This window comes from Erythranthe guttata, chromosome 9, assembly GCF_056151865.1.
Source record: "Erythranthe guttata isolate IM_541 chromosome 9, IM_541, whole genome shotgun sequence".
NCBI lineage: Eukaryota > Viridiplantae > Streptophyta > Magnoliopsida > Lamiales > Phrymaceae > Erythranthe > Erythranthe guttata.
The window spans coordinates 4,269,845-4,280,160 of NC_142541.1; positions in this window are offsets into that span (position 1 = coordinate 4,269,845).

Sequence of the window (10,316 nt, forward strand, 5' to 3'; positions counted from 1 at the left end):
GGGGGCAAGAAAACGACTGTGATTCTGCTCTATCTCTACAATATTGTTGTGTTGATTTTGTGTTTTTTCATACCCCGCATGTACAAGGGTCCGTGAAGGACACTAAGCTTGGAGCGATGAATAAGAAATAACTTCCGCGCAAGAGGTTTAGTGAGAGAGTCCGCATGTTGGAATGTTGTGTGAACATGGGAGATCCGAAGTTTTTTTTGAGAAACTTGATCCCTTAGAAAATGAAAAATCAATAGCGATGTTCTTCATGTGTGAGCGGAAGACCGGATTGGAGCATAGTAAATAGCTCCAATGTTGTCACAATAAATTGTTGTAGAAGCTTTCAAGGAGAGAGATAGTTTCCGAAGTAAATTGGTGAGCCAATTTAATTCAGTGGTGGCAACAACAATGGCGCGGTATTCAGCTTCGGTCAAGGGTCGGGCAATGGTCGATTATTTTTTGGAGCTCCAACTAACGGGATTGGAGCCAAGGAAAACAACATAGGCTGATGTAGAGTGGCTTGTATCGGCATTACCAACCCAATCCGCATCGGCAAAGGCATGAAGTGCAAGAGAAGAGTGGACATAAATGAAAACACCATAATGTGACGTACCCATTAGGTATTGAAGAACCCATTTTAAAAGCAAGCCAATGGTTGGCAGTTGGTCGATGGATGAATTGAGCTAACTTATTGACTGCATAACTGACATCTGTCCTAATAAGAGAGAGATATTGAAGCGAGCCAAGCACTTGACGATACTCTTTTGGATCATGGCTGGAAGAATCGTCATCAAACTTGAGGGTCTCATAAGGAGACAATGGAGTATTGAGTTCTTTTGACTCATGCATATTAATGCGTTGAAGAAGATCACAAATATATTTTTGCTATGATAAGAAAATTCCCGCGGTTGTTCTTGATCTTTCGACTCCTAAGGAATAACCGAGTCTGCCGAGATTCTTAAGAGAAAACCGATTGAAGAGTTGTGTAGTAAATGTAGAAATGGTAGGTGCCAGTGAGAACTATATCATCCACACATGTAAGCAAGTACATGATGCGAGTTCCCATAATATATATAAAAATAGAAGTGTCACTTTTGGAGTTTGTGATACCATAATCAAGAAGGAATGAGCGAAGCTCATTATACATGCTCGGGGAGCTTGACGGATACCATGTATGCCTTTATGTAATTGCATACATGTGATGGATATTTAGAGTCCACAAAGACTTGAGGTTGTTTCATAAAAACATATTCAGAAAGAGTGCCCTGCAAGAAGGCACTGTTAACAACCATTTGATTAATCCATCCGCGAGTTACTGCATTAGTAAGTACAAGGCGAATAGTAGTTGGATTGACAACTTGATTAAAGTTTTCAATAAAGTCGATATGAGGTCGTTAATGAAATCCCTTAGCTATAAGACATGATTTATAGCGAGCAATAGAACTGTCCGGATTCCTTTTAATCCTATATACCCATTTACATCCAACAAGGTTTTGTGTGGGGAAGAATGGTACAGGGTCCATGTACTTTTTATAGTTTGCACTCCTTACTATCAAAATCTACAAATACCCCCTGTCGTTAGCACTGACTGTTGACTCCATTTGTCAGACGCGTTGACCGACTGTTTCATAGAGCCGTTGGCTTTTTTCTGACGAAAATACCCCCATTTTTTTTCTGGCTCCATTTATCAGACGCGTTGATCGACTGTTTCATAAATGCTGCATACTCTTTCCCATTGTTTCTCACCAAAATTTTCACATTTTCAACTTGTTTTTTCTCCTTTTTTTCCTTTTTTTCTCGTTTATTCTCCTGTTTTCTTTTCTCCTCGTTTTTTCTCTTTTTTTTTTATCTGTTTTCTTGTTTTTATCCTGTTTTATTTTCTCCTCGTTTTTCTCCTTTTTCCTTTTTTTTCTCGTTTTTTCTCCTATTTTCTTTTTTCCTTCAATTTTGCATTTTATTCAACTTCAATTCCTATTTTTTTCCAGCTTCGTTTCCTTTATCTTTTTTTCATACTAAAATATCTTCTAATGGTTCAAATTCTCAACAATCGTGTCTTAGATCCAAACATTATATTGTTAGAGTAGGTGACCAACAAGCCAACTTGTGGTTGTGGTCTTTCATTTATTCTTGTAATAAATAATCATTTTTCGTATTAATGATAAAACATCTTTTGACATTCTATATCTTTTTCTCTTGCATAAGCATAGATATAGTCCTTACAGATATTATAATTATTTATATTTGATCTATTAGGATCATGAGATATTTACTTAAGTATTATAACTGTTAAACCACGTTCCTAGTCGAAGGGTTACGCCACCAATGAGGATATCGGCCTTTCCCATTAAGAGACTAGCACTTAGTGTATGTGTATTACATCTCATCAGTAAACATAATTGTGATATCGGCATACATAAGTGGGTGCTCGTAAGTTGACGAGTTCAATGAACTCCCTTATCCTAGAAATATCTAAGTGGTTCTCAATAATCCAGTAGAGATCTCTATGATATAGTTGTACACCATTAGTCCTTAAAACCTAAACATCACTGATAAGTGTTCATTTTGCATGATTTTCACTTATCAATTCTTCAAGTTTTGGTCTTCGTTCGTACGAGTTTTCGGCTTTATTTGTATATATTATACGTTCCTTGTTTTATTTCTATTTTTAGGTTTTGTTATCTATTTTTGCCGATATGAAACGATTTGAATGCGAAGCCGAGAACCAAACCAAACATGTGTAAAATTGCATTCAAGTGAACGACGGTAGCGTTCAGTATTTCATGCATAACTTCTTCATACGACCTTCGTTTGAGCTGATTCAAGTGGATTTAGAAAGCCAACTTCAAGGTCTACTGAAATGCAAAATTGTCAAATTCAGGCTTAAAAAGGGTCAAAACAGAGTTTGAAGTTATTGCAGTGACCATATCGCGATATTACCTTCCGTATCGCGATATGGAAGAAAACGAAACAGAGAGATTGGGTTTTTGCCATATCGCGCGATATGACTCCTTGTATCGCGATATGGGGAGAAACGAAACAGAGAGCTTGCAATTTCACCATATCGACCGATAATGTCCCCCATATCGCGATATGGCCTCGGGATGTGTAAAAAATATCTAAAAAGGCAAAGCTTACTATAAATAGAACAAGCCTCACTCTTCAAAAAAGGTTGGACTTCTTCTTCGACTTCTTCTTCGACTTCTTCTTCGAATTATTCTTCAGTTCTCGCCAATTCTTCGCGGGAAGCTTCGACGAGGGTTTCGACTCGGGTTTTTCATAAGCTTTTTCTTTACGTTTAGTTTATGATTTCTCGTGTTCTTCATTTGGATGCTATGTTTGTAATGAACTAAGCATTTTCTTTTAGGGGAAATGAAACCTTATATATATTGATTTTTATTTCTAGATATGTGATCTATTTGTCGTTCTTTGATTCTGTTTATGTTTTCCTGTATTAAATACTTTCGATTGTTTGGCCAACAGTTGAATTGATTATAAATGGAAATGAACTCGAGAGAGGATTTCTCGTTTGATTTTAGGAAAACATAGCTCGAGTTGTGGAAACGGAGACGTGATGGACCTCGGGTAGCCCTTAAGGACTTGACCTAAATGCTCTCTTAATATGAGGTTCTGAACGGAGACGCCAGACCTGTGGGTAGACTCTAACTACACTAAACACGGGGGTTAGGGTATTTTAGTGTTTGGGTTAAGGAATATAGAATTGATATTAGATTCTGATTTGTAGATCTTTATCGATAGTATATTGGTGGATTTTACCCTAGAAGCCATCACATGTCGGAATTCATTGCTTGTCCTGGCGGACCGTTGTTTTTAATTTTTTTGTTTTTTTTAGCTTCATTTCATCCTCCATTCTTGATCGTCTAGATAAAGTTTAGGATAGTATAATCACGGTACTTGGTAAATTTAGGAACATAATTCTCTGTGGATCGATATCTGGAATTCACTATTCTACAAAACGCGATACTGTATACTTGTAGTTATTTATACGTAGCTTTTATGCGTATCAATCACCGAGACTTCACTAGAGGTCCAGCTGTATCGTGACCTGTCCCTGAGTTCCACCGAGGACTGCCCCAAGGGCCAGTGTTCGTGCAGTCCAAAATTTAGTGGGAGGTATGTGCATTGTAGTCGGGTATTCGATCGCTAGAATAGTCTTGGATGTCCTGTGTGTTCTCATAATCTTGAATCTTTAAGTTTCTGGCTAGAGCTGACTAAGTGATGATTAGGGAATGTGATGCTCTAATCATATATGTACTTGTTACAATACTTAAAACGATCGCACAGTTATTGAACTATAAATGAGGTATCGGTGAACCAATGCCTCTAGTTCAATCGGGACATATGTATCGAAGGGATTGTATTGTAATTTAACTATATCACACAGTTCTTGCAGACACTTCATTTGTATCTAGTGAATCATGGTGCGTAGTTGTTAGACGCCAATCTTGATTCGTTGGGCGATTAAGTTGAAATGAGCTTTATCGTAATTATAACTCTAGGGACGCGTTTAAACCACATAGAGTTGTGGGCCCACGGCTAGCTTACACCTGAACCATCGAGGGTCACACTGCTTGTGTATTCGAATTCTTTGAATAAACGGTCAAAGAAAAAAATGTTTAATCTTTGCATAATTGGAAGTTGATACGATTGAGAATTATGAATGAGAATAAGAAAATGAAAGAACTAGGCGATTATCTTAGTGAACTTTCTAAATTGTTATGTTTCATAATTGTTATGTTTCCAAATTTATGAGAATAAGAAAAGGAAATAACTAGGCGATTATCTTTGATGATTCCGAAAATATAATTGTTATAATTTTACGATCATTGGTTTGTGAGAAACGAGCAAAGAAAAACTAACGGACTTAAGCTGTTTGGCCCGGTCCAACTTAAGTCCGTTAGGGCTTATATACAAGACACTATTATTACAATATTTATAGGTCTTGCCGGAAATCGGCACCCACGCAACGTTTGTTCTTTGGTAGCTTTTTCCTTTTAATTATTCTTCCATTTTTTTTTCTGACTTTTGCGGATCTAGTGCCACGTATCAGTTGAATTCGGTATACAAGGTGAAATTCGAAAGGAGGAAGACATAGGAGTTGAACTTCCGAAACGCCGTCGCCGAACCTCCGCCCGCGCCCTCACGCGTCGCCCAAAGACAGCACGTGAATCGCATGCGCTGCCGCTGCCCCGCGCGTCCATCGCCGCCGCTTCTCCCGACTGCACGGATTGGTTTCCGTGGAAGTTTGCGTCAATTCCGAAAGATCGTCTCACGCTTCAAGAGGTATTTTTCGGATCCGAATTTATGAACTAGTATTAATTTAATACGATTAAATTATTTATTTATATATGGATTTTTTTTTTTGCTTGAATGATTTCGTTAAATTTGTATGCATGATTTGTGATTTACTGCGAGCATGCTATGTGATTTTCTTAGCGAATTAATTATATGCATGTTTGTTTATAATTTTCACTGGAAGCATTAAGGTAAGCAATTAATTGCTATTATCGAGTACGTGTTTATATGATTAAATTTGTTTTTCATATAAAAAAAAAATTTCCGCTGCGTACACGTGCTTGATTCCCAACATATATGTCTTATTTTTCTGGAACCACATGCCGATGTAAAATAAGTGCTTCAATTCGAACATCTTGGACTTCGAAAAATCCAGGAAGAAAATTTGCAGGATGCACAAACTTGGATGTAAGATTCTTGTACCTCATTTATTGCATTTTCATTTTATAAGATTGTTGTTTCTAACTATATATTTTTTTTCATATATGATAACAGAAACAAAATGGATGCAATTTTCTTGAATGGATTGAGCCTGAAATTTGTGAGAAGGGGCTCAAGATTGGGCAAGGATTCTCCAGAATTTTGAAAAAAAAAAAAGAGAAGATAAACACTTTTGAAGTTGTGAATGAGACATTGAAGTTGAACAATGAAAAGCTTCATGAAGTTGCTCTACATTTGACAGCAACAAACAATGATATGACGATTAAGATTCAAGATATTGAAGGAAATCTAAAAAAATTAGCAAATGAGGTGTCAAAATATAGGAAAACAATGAGGTTTCTCAAATGTTTTGTAATATTAACATGTGTTCTGATCCTAATTTGCATATTACAAGGGTTAAAGGATGGGGAAAAAATGTGTAGGTACCTAAACTAGAAGTGTAAACCAACTATATGCATTAAAAATGAAATATCAAAATGTATATATACCTAAACTAGAATTATAAACCAACTATCATGCATTAAAAATGAAATTTCACATTTGTAAACCAACTAATATGTTTCATATTGTTTCCACTCAAAACCATTGGCCAAACACACAATTTGCCAATCAGACAAAACAATCAAAAAATGGCCAATCCAACAATACCATCAACAAAGTTAACCACTTCAACCCAAAATCATATTGTTTCTAATTAAAATAAATCTTAAATCTTAAATCCAACAAAAAAGAACAGAGTTTTGAAAAGTTTAAAGCACCATAATGTTTAATTGTGCCCTTCATCTGTAGTAACACTGAATTTGCTACTTCTTAAATGGCTTGAGAACATAACAGGTCCAAATCTTGTGCCATGTACTTGTATCTACATGATTACACACTATATGAGAAAACAAGTATCAATACTACTAGAACTATATGAGAAAATTAAAATTCCATTCTTTACCTCCACATCTCTAATTGCACCTCGCTCCTACATTAGTTGGTGATCTTGTGCCACCAACAACTTGTTTAGTTGGATTAGGAGCTTGTCTTGATGGATTCTGAAAATTCAAAAACTAAACTCAACCAATAATACACAGATTGAATCTTAAACAATGATACAAAAACTTGAATAGATATACCTGTTGTGGAGGAATAATGTTATTTTGCATCAACCAAACTCCATTCCAATTGCCTATTCCTGCAAATTCCTGCAAGTCTTGTACTCCTACATTTCTTCCTCTTTATAGTTATTGCACAAGTAGAGGTAGATGTTTGTGCTGACTTTGATACAATAGTACATGTTGACTATTGCATTGTAGGCCTTTCGTGACCTTCTCTAGTTGGTTTTTTTGTTTTTTTGCTCTTTTTGGGTCATTACCTTCTCCAGTTGGTCTTAGTGGCCTTTTAGCACTTATTTCCTCAGTTGGCCTACTTGGAGTTGCCTATAATTCAAACACCAGACACCAGTGAGTAACTGAATAATAGAATTCATGGAATTAAAATAAGAAAAACTTATAAAAGTAACCTTTTTTTGTCCTTGGAGGTGGAGGAGGATACATAGGTGATCGTTTGCACCTTCTTACGTTATGTGTGTTATCTTCACAGTTAGAACAAGTCTGAATAATGAATTTTGTTGTGACCCTTCCACCAACAATTATCTCACCCACCCCTTTCTTTCTCACTTTCTTTGGCCTGCCAGGTTGCTTCTTAAATGGTGGAGGTATGATTACTTGAGAGTTCACTGATTGCCATTGAGAGTGATCGGTAATAAGATTAATTGCAATATTATACGCCATTTTGTACATACTAACCGAGTAGTAATGGCTTGAAAAATCCTCTGGCTCTTTGTGTTCCTACAATATTGCACGTGTGGCATGTACACATGTAATTCCAGTCAAATTTCATTCCCTACAGCTGCAACTATGATTTCTCAAATCCACAACCCAACTTTTTGATCCCATAGTCACTTCCCATAGCCCATTTTCAGCAAGATAGCATTCAAATTTGAGTTCCTTATCCTTAATGTTATTCAGTTTGTCTTGAATTCTAGGACATACTTTACCATGGTATTTCTCAATCCACTGCCTTTTGGTATGGATTCTACACATGATTTGTGTTTTCAAGCCTCCAACAGTGTCAGAATGGGTATATCTCTAGCCTCTTTGATGTAATTGTTGAATGATTCACACAAATTATTACTTAACATATCACACTTGGGCATCACTGTCATCATAAACTTGCACCATTGTTGTGGAGGTATATTCTTCAACCAATCAAATGCTTCATTGGATATTTATTTGATTTCATTCATTTTTTGGTTATGTGTTTCCTCCAAGTAGCACGTAGATGCACCCCATATCAAATATTTAAATTCTTTATCTTTGAACCTCAGCTTTAAATTGGCATACAAATGCCTCACACAAAACATATGTTCAGTGGATGGCATAAGCGTATTGAAACTCTCAACTAGTTATTTTTGCCTATCAGAAATAAAAGTGCACTTAGTTACATCACTCTCCCCAAATGTTGTAACCAACAACTCTAGAAACCAACTCCAACTGTCCCTACACTCAGACTCCACAACTGCAATAGCCAAAGAAAACATCTGGTTGTTTCCATCTCTCCCAATTGCAGCCATTAACTGCCCCCAAATGGTTAAGAAAACAGGCATCCAAACCGATGATAGGTCTGCATTTCTCTATGAAGCTCTTCTTTTGTGCATCAAATAGCACAATCAACCTTTGGAATCTAGGAATTTTGTACAATGGAAATCCTTCAACCTTCAGAATGGCTGTTGAACCAGGGTTGGTTCTTAAAATCTCATGACATTATTGTCTAATTTTGGAATACTGCTCATGGACATTACCTTGGATTATTTTAATAGTTTTTTTCTTTGCCTTGTATAACTTTTGCTTGTGTGCATAAACCCTGGCCTCCTTGCTTACCAATTTCTTGAAGGACTTGTTGGCCATAGTGGGAGTTTCCATAAAATATTTCATGTATTGTTCTGCCAAGTATGTACAATTAGCATTTTTATTGGTGAAGACTCTTGGATATCTGTGTGGCTCACCTTTTAGACTCCTGATCTAATATGTTGTAGTTTTCCCCATTTAGCTTGCATGAATTCTCCAGCCACACTTATTTTTTCATATTGCAGTCACTCTTCTAGTTTCATTCTTTTCAAAACTCAGCTCAAAACCCCTCTTAACTGAATGATGTCTCAAAGCCTTTCCTAAAAACAGCTGCATTGGCAAACACCAGGCCTACCTTCAGAATTGAGTTTTTTTAACTCATGTTCTTCATCAAAATCTGGAAACTTGATGCTCATGGACTCTCCATCACATTCAGGCGCTGAGAGGACCTCTAGATCACTTTGAATTTCATTTTCTTGAGCATCAAATGGTTGATCAAAATCTGTCACTTAAGTTCTTTGATTGACTTCATCATAGTCATTCTCTAAAGGCTGAAAACTATCACTCAAAATATCACCTTCAGCAAAATATTCAGAATCAGACATCACATAAGATTCTGACTCACTCTCCACAAAACTCAGATCATCACTATCACTGTTATCATCTTCATGTGCATTGTTGTCTCCATCATTGTCAACCTCCACAATATTGTTTGTATTGTCTACATTGTCTACTTCATGAGGTGACACCAATGCAACTTCAATAACCATATCATTCTCATCAACAAATAAATTGTTTTGAAATATATTTGTAGACACATATACCTTAAACATATCCACCACACCTATATCACTATCAAGTATGCTCAATTCAAAAGCTTTAGGCAACTTATAGAACACAATAGCATTAGCTGAGTACCCAGCTGCTTTCACTGAATCCATAACTTCAAAATAAGACATTACATCAGGGTAAATGTCTCGCATAACTGAAGTCATCCATCCAATGTAGTCAAAACCATCTGTGAATCTCTATCCCCATTGAATATTAAGAGTAAACAACTGATCATTCATTTTTTCTACATTATAAAAAAGAATTCAATCAATAAAATTCCATAAAAAAAACTGAAAAATCCCTCATTTTGAACTACATAAGTCATAATTTCAACGAATAGTAAAAATTGACAAAAGCCGTAATTTTAACGAACATTAAAAATCGACAACTATAAAAAAAATCTAAATTTTACTCAAAAACATACCCTAAACCTTCAAAGCTCGTCCAATTCAAGAACCCCCAAAACAATTGCACTGTACCTACATAAGTTCATGGCTTAGTTGAGAAAAACCCTAAAATTGAAAATCTTACCTTCTTCTATAGTAAGCGTCCTTCGAATGCACTCATACAGTAGTTCTTCAAACCAATTTTGCGAAAACTCAGAGAGAAAGAGAGATTTTTGCGAGACTTTTTGCCTTTATGAAAATTCGAAACGAGAGGCAGAGAGTGAGTGTGTGTTGTTGTGAGAGAATGAAAGGACTTGGAAAAATTTCGACACTCATCACACGTAAAACCGAGGATAGAAGAGTAATATGCACAATAAAAGTTAACATTGTCAAATGTCTGACCATTGAATGTTAAAAGTAGGGGGTATTTGTAGATTTTGATAGTACATGGCGGTGAATGCAA